Source organism: Aphis gossypii, chromosome 2 (genome assembly GCF_020184175.1).
Source record: "Aphis gossypii isolate Hap1 chromosome 2, ASM2018417v2, whole genome shotgun sequence".
Classification (NCBI taxonomy): Eukaryota; Metazoa; Arthropoda; class Insecta; order Hemiptera; family Aphididae; genus Aphis; species Aphis gossypii.
Window position 1 is genome coordinate 43779950 of NC_065531.1, and position 20629 is coordinate 43800578.

Sequence of the window (20629 nt, forward strand, 5' to 3'; positions counted from 1 at the left end):
ATAGGTCATAAGTTTTTTAAAAATTGTACCTATTTATTCGACTATAATATTATATATTTATATAGTATAGTATAAAATATAAAATACAAATAAAAAATAATAGTATAAAAGTAGACATATAATGTATTATATTATTATATGTGTCTACTTTTATATTAAATATAATACTAATAAAACAATATATTAAATAATAAATACAATATAAATAGAATCTTTTAAAAATCTAATTTGGAAAAAATATTGTCAAATATAACATTATATTATAAAATCATTAATGGTATTACCAAGTATATCCATCTAACACTATGGCAATGCAAGTTGAGAACTCACATAAATAACTGAATAATAGATTATTCAATATATAATTAATACAGTTTAAACAAACAAAACATACTTTTAAAGCTACACATTTATTATTAGGCATGTATGATTTAATAAATAATTTATAATATACAATTATTAATTTTTAAAATGTTAAGATACGTTAGTATTGATATACGTTACCTAATAACAAAATATGATACATTGTGTATAATATTATAATAATATACTTTTTTTAAACAATACCATATTTAATACCAAATTATATTAAGTATATTCCATTTATCTGCATAATGCAGTTAAATATTATGACTAACTGTACTAAAATAAATCATGTAAAATGAATTTCGAATCCCCTCTATCATATACAGGACGAAATTGCAAACAGAGGGTCTTGAATTCGAGAGACGAAAAGAGGGAACGACATTAGGGTAGTTTGACAATGAAAAATGTCGTGGTTTCTGTGAAAATTAACCAACTTTACCAATAACCAAAGTACACCAAAGTAAGCCATAGATCAATGGACATTGATTGGGGAATGACAAATGTGTTCTTCTATATATTTGGTTAATTCTCAACGTTAATTATAATAACATTGAAAAGGTTGATACACTAACATTTAGACAAAAACAGAATTAAATAGTAATGAGGTGACGAATATATAATATGTGAACGTATAAGTAGACACAACAATTATGTGAAGATAATTGTTATTTAAATTCGTATCTAACATTTATTTTTTTTAAGTACATATTTAATCTAATTGTACTTCGTTATATATATATATCAAACTTAACAATTTAAAAACATAAATAAACGGAAATGATATAATTATAAATAATTACAAACTATTTTTTTGTTTTATGTGATATATACCAATGTGTAGTTAACAATATGTTATATAATTAATGTACACGATTAAATTTGTATTTAGGTAGGTTATCATTTTCTTATTTACTATAATTATATGTTAAAATTAATTTCTAGTTATTATATAATGTACTTAATAAACTATAGAAATAAATAAATTTGAAGTGATCTGAAACCTGAATTTGATAAATAAATAAGCAATATAAATAATATTAGAAATAATTTTAAATCATATACGAGTTCATCTAATATTAAATTATTATTTTTTTAAATAACTATTAACTATATATACAAAAAAAAATAAATAACAATAGTTAATAAAGAATATGATGTGCAAAGATTTAATAATTATTTTTTCTCCCAATATGGTTAATAAGTAGGAAACCGTAATAGCATTATTTTTCTTAGCTAATTTAATATATTAATCAGATTATAAAACTAATAAATTAAGTAACTCAACAATTTGAACTAATAATTATTTGAAAGTAATATAGATTTTATTAGGTTACAAATATTTTTATTTTAATATAGTACAAATTTTTACAGCTTTAAATAAATACATTTTAAATGCATACAAGCTGAAGTTATAAAGTATAGATAGTTACATTTTGTGATGTCATACATCATATTACATATTATATAAAATATAGTGTATACAAATCTCTTAAATCCAGTAATTAACTATAATTCATTTGCATATGTTAGATATTTCTACACGAAAAACAGCAACAGTAAACATTATTCTGCGAAAATCACAAAAAAAAAAAACAAAAATTGTGATTGAACTGGAACTAACTCTCTATATATCTTATTGGTAATGGCTACTATTAGATAAGGAGGCCATAAAAATACACCGTGATAATGAACAATTATTATTTAATAGTCCTTCTCTCTTTCTCTCAATTTCAACCTCTCTCTTTCTAAATACTATTTTATTACTTATTTTATAATTTTAATTTAGGTAATAAATTTAATTTTAACATACATTTATAAAAAATAAAAGAAAAATATACAATAGAAAATAAAAATATGATTAATATTCAAAATATTTATTGGTATAGTTCAACTATAGAAATAAAATATAAAACTCTCGATAAAAATGGTTTTATTGGAATTAAAATTATACTACGTTGTAAAAATAATTACTGATGATTAAATAAACTAAAAATTAGACACAGAATTCGAACTCCGATCAGTTACTTACAAACCGTCACTCACTCGTGGTTTGTTTATCAGAAGTATTGTACTCGTATTATCTAAATACTAAATACTTATATTATAATATAATGATAATAAAAATGTATTAAATAATAAATTCTAAAACATGTTTAAAATCTCACGATTTTTCATAATCATAAGGTACGGGAAAAAAATGTTCAATGTATATTTAATTTAATATTAAGTACTTAGTTATAAGTTTGTACCTTCTAATAATACAACACAACTCACAAGTTAACTTGAATTACAAGATAACATTACATTTTAAACGTAGATAAATCTAAAAAAACATACAAAATATTACAAAACTATTAAACACGTTGTGAAATAAAAATATAATACTTTGCAAAAATGATACATTTTGTCCCAATGCAATTTTTAAATATCTATCACAAAAAAATTGTCAAAATGGAATTTTTTGATTTTTTAATTTATGTGTAAACAACAATTTATATCGTAAAAATAACATTATTGTGATAGATACATTTTTAGTCGATTCTACAAAAAATATAAATTGTTTTGAGTTTAAAAGTATTGTTAAAAGCTATTTCAGAAATTGAAAGTTGAAATCATACAAGTATTTCACATACGTATACTCGTATATGCATGTAATGAGTGTGCCCAAAACCCAATCTTTTTTTATAACCATGATTATTGTTTTGATATCAACTTGAAAATAATTTTAAAATAAATAAATGACTTTTCCACGATAGAAGAAAAACTCAACTATTTGGCTAAACAAGAACTTATAAAAATAGAATAATAGCAGATACCTATCTCAATGATTTTCAAAATATTTAAATTAAATAACACATGTAATTAACTTTGAACATTATTAGTATGTTCCTACTAGTGACTTATGTTATTATTAACATACTATAAACAAAATGCAATGTACCTACTGATAAAATGTTATGTTTAATATATATAGATGTCATAACCCGATCAAGAAAATCGTTAAATTAACAATACATCACACAGTACAAAATTGTTTATAAACTAATTATCTTGTCACCAGTCGATAAAATGCTACCATAAATTAATTTAGACAAACCCGTGGCGACGAGGAGATAAGCAAAAGAGAACGTGCATTCAGTGCGCCAGCGGCTTTATAGTAATGAGAAAAGGTAAAGCTACACGAACCGTTGTGCTTTTCAAGCTAAAGAGTCTATATGTAGGGGTCGTAGGGTTATAACTGCCGAAATATCCGGAATCTCGACCCGAGCGACGGAGACGGCAGCGGTGGTCACATAAAAGATATGAGAAGGAGGGCGTCACGTCCGTATCGTCCTCGCCGGTTTAATATTCATGAGAGTTTTCTGCCGTTTTATCGCCCTCTTAGTGCAAATATTCGTCGCCTAAACACACACGTAATAATAATAATAATAATACAGCACAACCGTCATAAAAAGCTCTAACCACCTGGAACGATATTGCACGTTTGCGTTTGACGTATATAATATTATATACAAATGTACATTCGTATACATTTAGTCACTATACATATTTTATGAATAAAAAAAAAAAGATACAGAAGGCTGTACGGAAGCTTGACGCTTTCGAAAAAAATCTTAACTTTGTTCGTGTATTCGTTAATCTTACAACTGACATCTGACAGAAATAATAAAATTCAATCTACTACTGCATCTACAAATCAGAAAACGATATTTAAATATTTAAATTGTAAAAACTAATTCAGAAATAAATGTATTAGTAAAAGCTAAAAATATTGTTATAACTATTTTAATAATGATTAAAAAATCCAAACTTAGAAAACATTTAATAGCAATATAATACATTATAATTATCAAACAATGCAAGATTTTAAATAATTTTAAATCTATAGTTTTATGGTCATAAAATGTTGTCAAGAAATTTGAAATGTCTTCAATATAGTTAAAAATAATTACTAGGTACTAATTTATTCTCAACAAAAAATACTGGCCAAAAGTCAAAATGTACTCGGTCGTCTCATTTGTCCTTCACTAATTTATTTGAATATTTTTTATGGTCGGTAGTTACTAGTAAACAACTATATGTAATGTAAACAGATAAACGTATTTAAAATTTAATTATGATAAAAATACCAGGCACTTTAAATTAAAACTGTAGAGTAAGCTTAAAGCTCTGCCTAAAACCAACAATATTTCAATATCTAAAATTGTAACTAATCAATTATTTTGAAATTCATTAATTGGTAAATGAACAACTTATAAGGAAACTTACATTAAATATTTAAGCTTTTTACCCAACGAATATTATAAATCGAAGTTTATAAAAAAAAAACTGAAAAAATTCATAATTTAAGTCCATAAGAAAATAGCTCAAAAAAATATCAAAATATTTTTCATTCATTGAACATAATATGATAACATTTGAAATTTCTACGGTATAATTCGGTTTGAGTTTAAAAAAAAAAATCGATTTTGTATAATACTGGTTTTACGTAAGAATTTGTTATTCCTTATTTCCCCCCACCCCCCCCCCCCCCGATTATTTTGAAAAGTACTAAGAATTTTTTTTTACTTTTGGCACTCCTAACGCCCCAAATTACAAGCTAGATCCAATTTTCAACCAGAAACCGCTCTTCCCCCTCTAACGTAAAAAATAATTGCACTTTTACTCCCCTAAAGATACAAAAAGTTATAATAACAGCTAGATACAAAAATTAAGAAAATTAAAGACATATCATTGCATGTAATCAATACATTCCTCGCTCTGCTCAGAATCTAAAATAGTATTCTACTTTAAATTACAACATTTTAAAAATATTAAAACTGTAACTACTTTAAGAAGAAACTAGATACATACATAATTTATATATGTAAATAGTGTTATTAGAAACAAAAAATAAGGATAATATAACAAAGAATTGTAAATATTATATAAAAAAACTAGTAATATTCCAAACAATAAATTATAAATGTATCTTATTAAAATAACCATCATTATACACTAATATAGATAATATGCATAATAAACCTATGTAGATATTGATAGGAAATATTAATATTAATTATATTACCAAAGTCAAAACATTGATTGAATCTAATAATATAATCTAACTATACTGAGTCTAATATTGTACTCAAATATTATTAAACTTGATATTCACATACATCTTTAATTTATATTGTTTTACCATAGGTCAAAATTGGAATATGACAAATAACAATTTGTCCTTAGTAAGTGTAATTTACCCCATAACAGAACAACGAAATCAAGCCAAAAACATTATAAATGCGCACTACATTGCCAGATATAAACATATATAATATATAACCTTTAACCCATTGGCCATTACGAATAAGCTCATTTAACCAGGATTTCCGAATTACCAAAACTAAGACAAAATTATACACACATAACTAAGGATTTAAGTAAATCCAAACCACGGATTCGGCATTAAAATAAATCACCCAAAGCTTAATAGGTAATTGTAATGCTAATAGAGGGTATTTGTGTATATTCTCCTACGTGAAATAGTAGGACAACGGCCTCAATTTTATACAATAAGAAAATACCAAATTTAATTAAATCATGTTATACGTAACGAATTATATTAAGTTATTTATAAAGTAAAAAATTCAAAGGAAAAAATTATTAACAAGTTTTACACTAATTTAAAAAAGTAATTATTTATTATATTCGATAATACCTACATTTAATATAATATTAAAAATTGCATTCATTGACAAACTAAATGATTTTTATACAACATTTAAACAGTAAAAATATATAATATGATGTGTTATTAAGAAACGAGTACACATTTATTACACAGCCTACTAGTATGTCACACTTATACACTTATTACGACTTGCCATAGTTATACTGCATAAATATTTGTTTTAGATGGTAAAATTACAACTAAATGTTGAACAAGAAATATAGTGAACATAATCATTATTTATTTCATTAAGTCATTATATTTTACTCGCATAGAATTCGTGATAATAATTTGTTTGCCTTGCCCATTAGCTTTAAAATATCTCAAGAGCATTATTAATTACAATTCATGTTACTGTGGGTAGTCAATAAAAAAACGAATTCGTGACAAAACAAAATTGAACGTAGGCCGATTGAATATATAGAGTTACTCTTATTACTTACTCATCTTCATATACATCAATATAGTTGCATTTAAATACAAATTATAGATATTTTATAATAACTGTTATTTATAATATTATTCTCGTTAAAACAAAATAATGGACAGAATTAAAACTGTATATCTATTTTATTGTAAAATTTCTAAAAATCCGAATCTTAAATCTATAATAAATGACGAATAAATAATAATATTATAGGTAGTATTTACTTAAATTATTTAAGTAGATTTTATTGGACTATAAGAATATAAAATGTAATATAAGAATATGTTATAGATTGCAGCATATTTAAAGATAAACAAAGGAAACAATTACACTAGTTACTAAAATAACTAGTTTTAACAACAACATTTAGAATATTATTTATTATGTAATGACATATCATATTTTTATAATAATAGGAGTAGACATTTTTCAGCGAAGTTCTAATAACTTTTAAATACATCACTAATTAATGATACATTAAATATAAACACAAAATATATGAGTAGATATTTAATTTATGTTAACCTAGTAAAAACTAAAATGTATTACGGAAAAATTTGCCACGAGAATTAAATTAACTTTTAAAATAAGAACAGATTATAAATAATTGAAATTAAAATATAGTCAAGATAATAAGCTCATAGTCTATTACTTAAAAAGAAACAATTATTTACAATAATATTTTAAATAGTTACAAAATAAAGTGGTAAAATAAGTATCCACTTTGATTTACTGTAGTTAGCGTATCTTGTCACTATGAGTAGGCCAATGAAATAGAAATGTTAAGAATTAGGTAGGTAAATACAAAAAACGATTCAAAGCAAAAATTGTTAGCCTATATAATTTGTATTAATATAATATATTGAGATTAGAGAAATTTATTTTACTAATATTAATATGGTACAAATAAGATAAAATTAATCTAAATATATCGCAATTGCCACTCCGTATAATAAATTAAAATAATGTGTGCAAAAATGATATATTTCATCATGAACATATTTGAATTAAATATCAAAATGTATTATTTATTTGGCAATAACAACTTAAGTGGTTAATTTTTATTTGAAATATCAAACATTTTTTAAATTATCAACTATAAAAAAAAAAAAAAAAATATCATTAAAATTATACAAAGTAAAAACAATTCTAAAACAAACATTTAGTGATAATTTCAAATATCTACTATTATTTGTTTTTAACTAAAGTACGACAAAACTACAAAATCGATTTTCTAAAACTGATTTTACATAAAAAATTCTCGTTTTCATTTTTTTATTTTTCGTTTTTACCAATTATTAAGAAAAATATTGGGATTTTTCAACCCCCTTAAGTATTAACTTAAATCGCTTCCCAATCAAACATTATATTGACATATTGATATGAAGTATTTTTAATTATTAAATAATCCAAAAGGGGATGGCATACACAAAAAAATCTTCTCATTTCGATCTGAAGGTCTGAAATATATTTTAGTGATGATGTTATTTTCTATATTTCTTATAATATACCTACATCTAATCAATTATAAAATAAAACATATTACTTATTTTGTTATTAACTCATACATGGTACCTAACTATAGATTTAAAATAATAAAGTACCTACTGCACTTACTATAGTAACAATAAAAATAATGATAAAACTTAGAATTATTCTACACGAGGACCGAGGCTTTACCAATAAGTAAAATTTCTCAAATAAAACGCTAATTATTTATTACCTAATTTAACTTAGCATAACTAGCATGTACAATGAACATGTGCATTTATAATGCAATAACTATTAGGTAAAGCTTAATAAATCGAATTTATTTAAAACTCGTTTTTTTACTATTCATATTTTTTCTAAAGATAATATTAAAAATTAGAAATTAAGTACTATCTTTAATTACAAAGCCCAGAAAATATGATTACATTAATGTATTTAAAAGCTAATCGATTATTAAAAATTATTATCTACCACAAACACATTCTAAGGCTTAGAATTAATTTGTTTTTTTTTTCAATAATACTTTTTTCATGCACCTATATAATATTCCAATAATTTTATGCGGCCTTATTTATAAACTAAAATTTAATCCAAATAGTATTTTACTAATGAAGTCATTTTGTTATATACTTACTCTTAAAAGTTTATTCAAGTATAAACGAAATTACCGAAAAATGTTGAAACAAAATTTGGACAACAAAATATATTATGCTATCAGAATCGATCACAATTTAGAAATAGTTTTAGGTTACTTTATCATAGGTATTCTAATAAATAATATTACTTGATAAGACAAATACAAAATTATACAATTATACATCAAATATTTTTTCCTCGAGGCGATCAACGAAAAACGAGTGACCGACATCTAATGTTTATGAATCCTATATCATGGCACAGCTTTTTTTTAATTAACCGTAAACAAAAATTAATAAAAAAAAAAAGACATTTTTCTTTATGTAAGTATAACAGAATATTTTACAAACTTATAAAAAAATAGTTTAAAGAAGTTTTATTTATTCTTTAATTTAATAAAAACAGTCACGCACTCAGAATAAATTAAAACAATAAACAAATCAGAAAATATATCTTTGTTTTAGTATAAATAGGTACTATTTTTACCGTAAACAATATTCTAAGAAATGCCACAAAAACTTCGATAAATATTTTATTAAAAACAATGATTAATAACTCAATCAGTGTTAAACACTAGACTTTCTTAATTGTATACTACATCGGTTGCCAATATTTAAAACTGTTTTCAAACTAAGTACAACTTTCCAAAGTGAATAACTCAAAATTAATTAGTAAAAAGTAGAGAAAAACTCATATCAATTTTAATATCTTACGTAAAAAGTTACAAATTATACATATGTATGTACTATGTTGTGTTTTACTTATTATTGTCTAAGATGCTGAGAATAAGAAAAAAACAATAAAAACGTATAACACTGAACAAAAATATGAAACTACATAATCAAGATAAAAAAAATTAGTTAATAGAATACGTAAAGTTATGATCTGATTGGATTTACAAACTACGTATAAAATATGTATATTGTATACCATAAAAAATGCATAACATTTTTTGAGATTTGATTCTTTATGGCAGGTTTTTGTTTAATATTCAAACGTTTTTACTCTTTTAGAACTATAGCTTTTAACGAACAGCATAAAACATTTATACATAGACTGAAGGGTTCATGAAAGCGATTGGCCTGGGGCCAAAATAAGGAAATAGTTCCATCTTTAAGCTTCTAGAATAAGGGTTATACTAGGTGAATTATTTATATGAAATCGTCAGTGAGTTCAAACGATAGTGGTGTTGCACGAAAAAACATTTAGGAAAAGAGCATTATTTAATGACATTTTAACGGTCGTAATGTCAAAATCTAAAAAAAATCGAGGCAACTTTGTGATCATGATATTTTGATTTGAATCGTATAAATATCTCTCGGTATCTACTTCCATCTTAATATGTACTAGCATAGTCAAATATAGTAAAGGAGTAGTAATGAAGTTTATTCGTCTTTTATGTAACTATTACTTTTTAGTTTTGGTGTACGTACTTAGTCTTTGATATTTACACACATAAGTATAAGAAATCAATTAACTAAATAGAAAATAAAAACCTACGACTTAGTTTTCAAATTATACAACAAATCTAATAAATTGGGGATTAACTTCTACGATACTTATCGTGAAATTTATAATTCAGGTAATATCGTCATAAGTGAATCACTGGATACATCCAATTGGATGTATTAAATTTTAATTCTGTATAACATACCTATTATTGTAAAAAAAAAAAACAATTTTAAATACCGGACCAAAAATACAAAATACAAACAAACAATTTTAAATAGTTGTCAAAAAAAGTTTTGCCTATATATTTTACTCTACTAAATAAACTAATAAAAAAACCTAGTACTGCATTTTCAAACTCAGGATTTTAAATGTTATCAAGCCTAAACTAAAAATAAAGTTGTACAAATTTAAAAATTATAAAATATATCTTTTATGAATCTGAATTTATTTTACAAAGAGTGTCGTGTACAAAAAAATATAATATAAGTGAGTAAGAAAATATTAAGTCTAATAGATTAAGAAGACGCGATACCCGCATGTGTTGTCTCTGTCTTATACATGCGTAACATTGTTAAATAAGTGTTTTGCGCGGGACAACTTTACTCCCTCGATATTTATATCAAAATTACCAAAATTTTAAATCGCATTAAGAAGAATTTTACCTGTGATGTAGTGTTTTTATTTTTTTGATAGTGGTAACGAATAATTTTTAATAATTAAATGAAAAAGTTATCGGTTTGAAAACTTTAGATTTTTTCTAAAACCTATCTAGTGTAACGTCCCCCTTACCACGATGTCAATAGACGATGACAATCGTTACACTAATAATATCCCAAAGCTTATATAATTAAATAATGTTTTCAAATGTAAATCATTTTAAATCAAAATAATTTAAACTGCATACCTAATTTTCACAAAAATAAAAAAAATACAAATCAAAGAAAAATTCAAATAAATCATAACAATAAGACCATAATTGAATGAATTTAAAATAGTCCATTTATGTGGTCTTCACACAAAAAATCTACTAAGTACTAATATAATAGGTATTAAAAATACAGTATTATATTAATTGGATTAGAGAGTGTCTATACTAGACATCAAAATATTTTATTCGACAATAGGTAAAAGCAAAACTTAATAATCCGATAAATTCGAAAAATAAGATTATTATTTTTAGGTAGGTACCTATATCAAGCTACATTGTCATAAAGAGTAATGAAACGGCAAACGGAAAAAATTAACAACCCTATCAGTATCAACTGATACACTTTTTATAAACATATATTATAGTACCTACCTACACTGACATAAGAAAAACTAAATAAAGTATTCTGTTATTACCTATAGCGATAAATTTGGAACAATTATACTATAAATTAAACCAAATAATACAGTCAATTATAAGATGAAATAAATAGAAAATCAAATTAGCTTTATCTAACATATCAAATAAAAAAATATATAATTGGATTATAATTGGGCAATATAAACTACATAATGTCATGGCTTTTTATGATAAAAAGTGACCCTAAAAATCATACTGGCAGCACTAACCTGACAATCATTCATATATTTTCTGATAATTCAAACACGAATAGTAATCCAAAATAAGCTATGCCACAGCAGAAAGTCTAGGTTCCAATCCCATGAACGGATATAATACAATCTAGTTTTTTAATAGAGATCTAAATAATACATAAACCAGCTCTAGAAACCTCTAGAACTTCCTTGATAAACTATGGAACACAAATAATATTACAACCTAAATGTATTACAACAGATTAATCTATAATATACTATTAAAAATATTAGATATTGTTGATATAATTATTCATTAAATTAATAAATATTAATAGGATAGATAATACAAATAACCACCTACTATTATTATTATTAACTCGATTATTCATTATTTCTAGTTATTTCTTATTATTATCACTCCGTGTAAACATATGTATATAAAATAATAAGTACGATACATAAACATATACAATATTATATTCGTAATTTTGTTCACAGACGCACAGTATTAAGGTTGTTGTACCTATATATTTTCATTTATATATACATAAACATAATTTAAAAATAAAAGCATGTACTTAATTACAATAATATAGCGCTAATGGTATATTTATTGAAATGAATTAACGATTAAATTTACATGTTTAGGTTTTAATAGATATAAAAAGATCCGAAATATTTTGAAAATTTTACTAGTTATATTTAAAAAATGCTATTATAAGTATTTGGTACAAATTTAATACTTATAATTTTTTTATAGGTATTATTTTGTTAGAAATTAAAACAATAATGTCAAGTGATTTTTTGGTTAAAACGAGGTTAAAAATTATGTCACGTAAATATTCCAGTTACCCCTTTAATTTTTGTTACTTTTTCCTAATTATTAAAAAAAAGTACAAGGAATTACCTATTTTTAACCATGTATTAATAGTATAAAACCATGTAGACCAAAGATTTAAAATTCAACTAAAAACCTCGCTAAAAACCATCCTCAATGTTAGATAAGTGCAAATCATTTACTCCTTATTATATATCCCGTATAGGAACCTATATCTTATAAAAAACAAAACAAAAATAACTTAATTATCCTTATAAAACCAATACATTTATCACTTCATTCAGAATCTACTTGTATAACTATATTTTGAATACTCAAGCATATGAATATCTGACTTAGGTACACATTTCTTGCTTTACATACATCTACATAGGTGTTTTAAATTTAAAAGTAGACAATAATTAATCATCAAATTAAACAAGATATACAATTAAGTTAGCCCAAACTTGTCTACAAGAATATTTAGTTAAGTTTTTCTGTAGATTATAGTAGCTTATACAATGTAGGTATTAAAATGTATAATTCAAAAATGAAGTACAATAATGTAACTATATAATGTGATTACCTAGCACACAATTTATTAATATGATATTATAAAGAATCTGGAAACTTGAAGCCTTAAATAATGAAATATTCTAAAATTATTGAAGCATTAAAGATTTCAACAAAGGTAAAGAATTGATATTACTAAAGCCAAATAAAGCAATAAATACATAAAAAATTCTAAACAATGTTATAAACACTGGGTGCTTAGTAAAAATATAAAGCAGATACGAAAATACTATTAATCATTATAAAAAAACCAATAATTAGCTTTCTCATTTTACACATACATTTTAAAATATGAAAAGTAATTAAATACTAAATTGGAACCCATTTAAAAGTAAAACTGACGGTTTATGTATTTCTCTGTTATTGATTATTTATTTATAATCAATAGCAATTGAATACGTATTATCATGCCTATATATTTCAACTTTAAAAACTAAATGAAGTATGCTAATAATAAACTTAAGATAATGCTTATATTAAGGAATAGTTTAGTATTTCAGTGGTAATATAAATTATTAAATACCAAAGTTTATAATAATTATCTTTCACAAATGAATCGCATAATACTGTGATATTTGTTAATAGGTACTCTAAGTATAAAGACAATAATTCCATTTATGCTCATAAATGATAAGTTATACGAGGTCATAGATTTAGAATTAAAGAGGTAGGTAAGTAAGGTATTAAATTTGATAAAATATTTTTTTTATAGTATTGTTGTTTTACATATTACTATAAAATATATTATATACCAATATGGGAAGAAAATTAAAACGATACTTCCTAGTCTATGGAGACAACAAACCTTTTTTAGTACCTAACCTAAGGTTTAATCAAGTAAAATATGAAGTAACCAGCAGAAATGCAGGATACGGTAAGTTTGACTCGAGGTTTGACTTAATTTAACCATACATATTATGGGAGTGTTAATGAACCAGGAAAAGACCAAATATGATTAGAGATGCATGGGATGGTAAAGATGAATGGACCGAGGATATCCTTTTAAGGACTTTTCTCTTTTCAGCCAAAACTTACAGCTGCCTTGTTGGCCAGTACAGCTTTCTTTAAAATACACAATTATAACAACTGAACTTGACAATGCATATATTTCATTTTTAATTATCAACATTTTACATATTATAATTGTGTGAAAAAATATGTCTTCTTTATGAATTTATCAATAATTAATATTAAGTTAAGAATTGTTATGGTCTTTAATGCAATTTTAATGTTGTTTATAGTTGATATTTTGGAAGAAAAAATAAACCAGTTATTGCTTGTTTAATATACCTAGTATTAATTTAATACTAAACATATTTATTTTCAAGTTCAGTTGTTGTAATTGTAAATTTTAAAGAACTGTACAGACCGAAAAAAAACAGTGGCCAAAAAGGGTGATGCCTCTTTGAAGCAAGTACTTACATAATTAAAATTACCTTGGATCCAACATAAATAATAAGAGCTGTATAGGTATATAACAAAATTTGGATTTAGGTATCTGCAAGTTGAAAATACATTTATGTTATTTTGCTAAATCACATATTTTTAACAAAGAAATTACTGCTTAAAAACACTACAAGAAAAACCAAAAATAAGCTATATAAACAATAATAACAAACAACATACCTATGCACATTAAACTATTTACTATATGGAAGTGAAAACTTTCAATCTAAAAGACAACTGTTAGTGTTTCTAACAATCTAAACAAATGTAGGTAGTAGGTATAAATGCGTATAATAATAATAACAATATTGTGAATTATCACTTAACTGTTGGTAAATATTGTTCCAATTATTGTAGAATGTAGGTATACCTACTAATGTCTAGACTAATATAGTCATGTCTAATACACCCAACTACCTATCATTGAGATTCATAATTTACAAACAAAAACGTGCCCATTAAAAGTGAAAGACTAAGAAAGGTATCAAAATGAGTTCTTCCCTATATAAATTAATACTTGTATATAATGCAATTTGTCAATGGTACATACTAATATCAAATGACAAGTGAAAGTCTCAAAACCACCTAATTAGATATCTATTGTGCATAAAGCCTATAAGTGGTTGTTATCAATACATATCTAACTAAATTTAATGTAAATCGATATTTTCTACAGGTAGGTACCTAGGTAATCAGTATGCACGGATTACCCATCTACAAATCACAGATACACGATAACTACTCGTGTATACCTAATATAGAAGGCTTATAAAATATCACATACCTATTATTACATATTATAATGATGTGCGGCGTAGGTAAAACAATACTCAATAAATGAAAACGTAAATATTACAAGTCTCAGACGTGGCTTTGGAAGTAGGTTTCGAGCACCGAAATAATGTTTTACAATAATACAGTATAAACGGCGAAAAGTGAATTGTGTTTCTATAGTATAATATATTATTGTTATTTTTACTCACCACGAGCGGTATCCGGGTACACTCGGACCCCTTGCAGAGCCGACCGGTCGTCCAAATCCAAAATCTCGACGAGCGGCGCGAAAACGCGCAGGGTCATCGTCGGAAACGAGAGCTGTTAAAACGACACGAACACGACCGAAAGAGTATAATATAGTAATATTATGTATAATTCGTGTTCGAACGAACTACGGCATCGACGACGTTAAAACACGACGAACGTTTTTTCGGGTCGACCGATTTGAAAAGAAAACGACAGGAGAAGAGTGAAGAAAAAAAAATGAAAGAAAGAGAGATCGACGAGAAGAGAAGACGACGACGACGACGGGGACGCCACGGCGGACTGATCGCGCGCGGTGCACGGACGGGTCGAAACGGTTGCGGGAACCGGACCGGACCGAACGCGTACGATGGGTACTGTTTGGCGTGCCGCGAACCCGTTACGTTTCGTACGGCGGCTGTGCGTGTGTTTACAACGTTCGTTCGGCGGTGCGTTGGGTGAGCCGCCAGAGCGGAGCGCAGCGCCACCAGTACGGGCCGGAGCAGCTGTGAAACAGGTTACGACGGGCAAACAAGTGGTTATCAAAGAGTGGACGACGCGATGACGTCAACTTCGCCGCCGCATCGGTTGAGGAGACGGACGGACGGGACCCACGCCGCAGCTGCCGTCGTCCACAGTGCAGCCACTTGGTGCCTCCGCCGCCGCTGGCGGTCGGGGGGACTCGCACGTGTACGTCATAATAATAATAATAATATTAGAATACGAATTTTCATTCTTCTACGCTCGCTTTTTATATTTTTTAACCACTCTCGTATTTTTAAATTACAACACTTTGAGCGGTGGTTAGTTGTTGGTATTCGCACGGGGTGGTGTGCGAGGCATGCGAGATTGTAATATGTTATTATCCCGTCAGTCATCGCGGATCCGAGGAGCCATAGCCCCACCCGTAGACTGGTCAATTTTCTGGTATGCCCATTTTCGGCAGCCGATAAAATGCATTGTTTTGCCGATAGCGTTTTTAGCAGCGAAATTGTATTCGAGACGCCCGCCCCCCTTAAATGCGTTCTGTATCCCGACAATCCCGTGGGCCGAGAACAGTTTCATTTATTTTTTTTTTTTTTTTGATGACATGCGAACAAGTCCCAAAATAACATTTTTGAGAAAGATAAAATTTCAAAATGTGTAGATGGGATATCTATGATCAAGGCTAAATTTATTATGAGACAAGAAATAAGAATTATTATGTTATTATGAAACTATAATATTATTATCCTTTTTAAATAACGCGTCTTTTTTAAAATTGTTTTTGTTTTCTATACAGGTATTGTGCACTAGAAAGTAGTGAGAATAAAAAAAATATATCGTAATTAATATTTTTACATTTTTAAAGCAATAATTTTGATAATTTATTTAGGCACTTTTTGTTTTTTTTTTTTTTTGAAGAACACACTTTGTCAGCAGCATACCCTACGCGGGCTGCGACCAAGGCCTGCGCACGCTTATGAATGTTTCTTAGTATATAGTTGGGTATAACAAATAAATAATTAGTATGCGTACACGTGATTGCGGATATTGTCTTTATTGTAATATATTGTCGTTTATCTCCAACAGTGTTATTTGATTGGTTCTTTTATTCACGGTAAAACATTGGTGAAAACTTAAGAATTTATTATAATCTAATGTAAACGGCTTCTATTCTTTCGAAAAATTTCCTTTGTCGTACCCTATAAAATTATGTAGTCAATTCCGTTAACGAGCCATTTATCATATTGTATTTTATTGTTGTAGCTGATAGACAGGCATTGTCGTTTTTTGCTTGTATTCCACAAATTGTATAATAAATAATAGTATATAATGTCTAAATGAAATAAAAATGCCAATTTTTTTTATATACTCTATTGTTTACGTACCTATAAAATATGGTAGCCTTAGGCGCCCGGAAGGAGGAGCAAGCTGGGACATTTACCCCCCTGACTTTTCAAAAATATGTTTTAAATTGAATGTTTTAAGATAAATTATTATTTATTATATAACAAATCCTAACATTGCCCCTCTTAGAAAAATTTCCGCGGGGGCCTATAATGGTAGCCCCCATTAATAAAACTAATTATTAGTTATTACTTATAATTTCATATAAGAATAATACAATCCAATCATGTAATATCTTATCACAAGTAGGACCTATATGTGATGTGACATGTGACATGTATTACTACTACCTACTTACTACATAGTACATACTAATTACTAGCCGATGTGTAATGTGTCTTTGTATGTGTTTCCTTGATTATATATATGGATATAAAATATATAATATTATGTAATTAATGGTAAATAATAATTTATATTTGTACATCGATAATAATTGCAATATAACGTATTGGCCGGTAGAAAGCTATATAATCTACAATTCTACATTTTGTTGAATCAATATTATTATGGAGTACTCGACACTCGTACTCAAATGTTAAAATAAAAATGGTCAATTTGTTCCTAGATGGATATTGGCTAGATAGTAAATTTATTGATAAAAGCACAGTTGTTCATCTTCATCAAAAAATTGAGTTTAAGTAAATACCAAGGGACAAGGGTGCGAAAATCAACAAAATACTTTATTTCATAAAATTGTTGATATATAATATATAATAATAAAAAATTGAATCACCCTCTGCAAATGTTTACCACTATTTGTGAGTCATGCTATATAGTTAGGTATATTTAAATATTAATAATAAAAAAGAAACGGTCCGCTGCAAAAGTCCCATAATATAGTCGATCGTAGATCTTATATTATACTTCTCAAAAGAGAAGGGCTGAAGCAATATTGCCTCAGTCAACCATTTCAATAAACAAAATCCGTCACTAGGACCCCTGGCCGTTAAATTCTAAAACGTGACACTGAATACGAATAACACTAATGTCCGCACCACATGTGCATTACGCAGGACAACTAAATGATAAATGAAGTTAGATAAAAAATTTACATTTATATCTTACCAGACACGGATCTTTTGTCATCTGTTGTTTGTCTTTGTTGATGGTGTATATATATTTATTATAATTATATATTTTATTTAAAATACTTAGACAAATACAATTATTATGATTTGCGTGTAAAGGTACCTACTCAATTGTATGTAGTAAATAAAATACTATATTATATATAGTAGGAAATATTAAAATTTAAAATGCATATAATTTCATTGAAAACTGTAGGAATAAAATGCAAACTAAAAACAAAAGCTGTATTAAAATTAATTATAAAAATAATTGAAGGTACCTATAGGTATTTCTGGTATTGAAAATAGAAGTTATTTAATCAGTAGTAGTATGAGTATCAAGTATATATTAAGTTTACATATTATAAAAAATACAAGAAAAAAAAGTTAGGTTTAGGTAAGTAAGGTTTTATATTATGTGTATTAAATTTTAATTCAATGATTTATCATTATATACGAAAAACGATTCTGATGAGCGGAAACGGTATATCAACTATATCACTAAGTGGTCTAGGTACTTATGAGTTATGACTTATGAGGAATCTTGTACCTATTCATTTTTTAAAACTTGAATACAAAAAGAAAAGTTTTTATACATTTTTAACATCCAAATAATTTACTAATTTTTGTGATTTTTATGAATTTTTTTAAAATTCTAACACTAAGTGTCGGATCACACTATGATTACTATGCATTTTGACAGTTGCCAATAATACGAAAAAACAAACGTAAAATATTAACAATTTCTTATGTCTATAAATAGCACAAAAATCATTGAAATTTTTTTAAGATTTTATTGTAAATAAAAAACAATAATTTAAACAGCTAGTGAAAATTTCAAATTGTCTACAGTTATTTTTATTTGTTTTCGAATTAGATACTTCGTCAATAAAACAACATTGATTTTGTCGAAAATTGTACTTGCATAAAAATTCCTGTTTTCCTCAATTTTTTGTTTGTTTTTTCCAATTATAAAAATAAGTGCTGGACATTTTTATATTTGACCTCTTCAAAGTACCAACTAGATCTAATTTTATATCCAAAATAAACTATAACTAAAATAACCATTTTTGCAAATCAAAGCATATTTTATTGACAACTTGTCGAGTACCTACTCAAAAAAAAAAAAAAACATTTGGATAAAATCAATACATTCATTGCTCAACTCTGAATCTAAAAATAGGGAAGTCACTCTACTGTGTATAAAAATTTGCAAGTGTATATTGAGTATCTATTCATTCAATGGTAAGCAGTTGAACTTATTGTTTCCAAAAACATAAAATATTGTATTTTTTTTTAAATATACCTACTGTAATTATTATAATAATATAGTATCTAATAATATATATATTAATAATTTATACTTATTTTTGGTCAATAACCTACATGGCGATGCCAGTGAAAAATTAAATCATGCTAGCGGATTTACCCTTTCTTATCTCTGTTAAATCTAAACTTCGTATATTTTTACACGTTTATTTTGATGGTTGTTATCAAGTATAAATTACAGGTCTATATAGAATTAAATCCATTGGAGATACCTATCTATATATATATATATATATATTATCCACAACAATAATTTAATTTTCCGAAACCTTATAATATATATTATGTATACATAAACAAAAAAATATTTGTTTTTCGTAAGCTAACAAATCCCAGTGTGAGTATCTCAGTAAAATGTTAATTTTTTTTTTGAGATGCTCAGATGCTTTAAGTATATTAGGTATAATCAATTATTTTTTATGTACTACAACCTACCTACCTCTACAATTGCAGAAGCACGAGTGCAATAGACTTGACTGTAGAATGCTTACACACATATTATACACACGAACATTGCCTTTTATTCATATAAAAGATTAGTATACCTAATTAATATAGTAGGTACTCTCTTTTATCTAATACTTCTAAAAATACAACTATATTTTATTGTTATTTTTAGTATTTTTGATTAAGCAATTTTAAACCAGTGAACTTCCATTAATTCGGCGCTTTCGTTAATCCGACAGTTTTCTGGTTTGATATCAGCTGCCGGATTACCGCGGACAGTCTACCGTAGTATAGGTATATTTATTAAATTATATATATATTTTATAAAAAACAAAAATATTATTTCGGAATAAATGACACGACAAGGTGATTTTGAAGCCCCCTTTAAGTTTGAATAAACCAACTAGATCAATGTGTGGTTATATACT

General features: G+C 26.1%; 1 protein-coding gene across 2 annotated transcripts in view; it reads right to left on the reverse strand.

Moving 5' to 3' along the window:
- Positions 1-15889, reverse strand: part of LOC114127512 (uncharacterized protein CG43867) — a 95231-nt gene extending 79342 nt beyond the window's left edge. For both annotated transcript variants that reach the window (XM_050202052.1, XM_050202051.1), the window contains exon 1: positions 15429-15889. The gene's annotated coding sequence lies outside the window, so the exon portion shown is untranslated. The remainder of the gene's footprint in view (positions 1-15428) is intronic.
- Positions 15890-20629: the final 4740 nt, after the last annotated feature.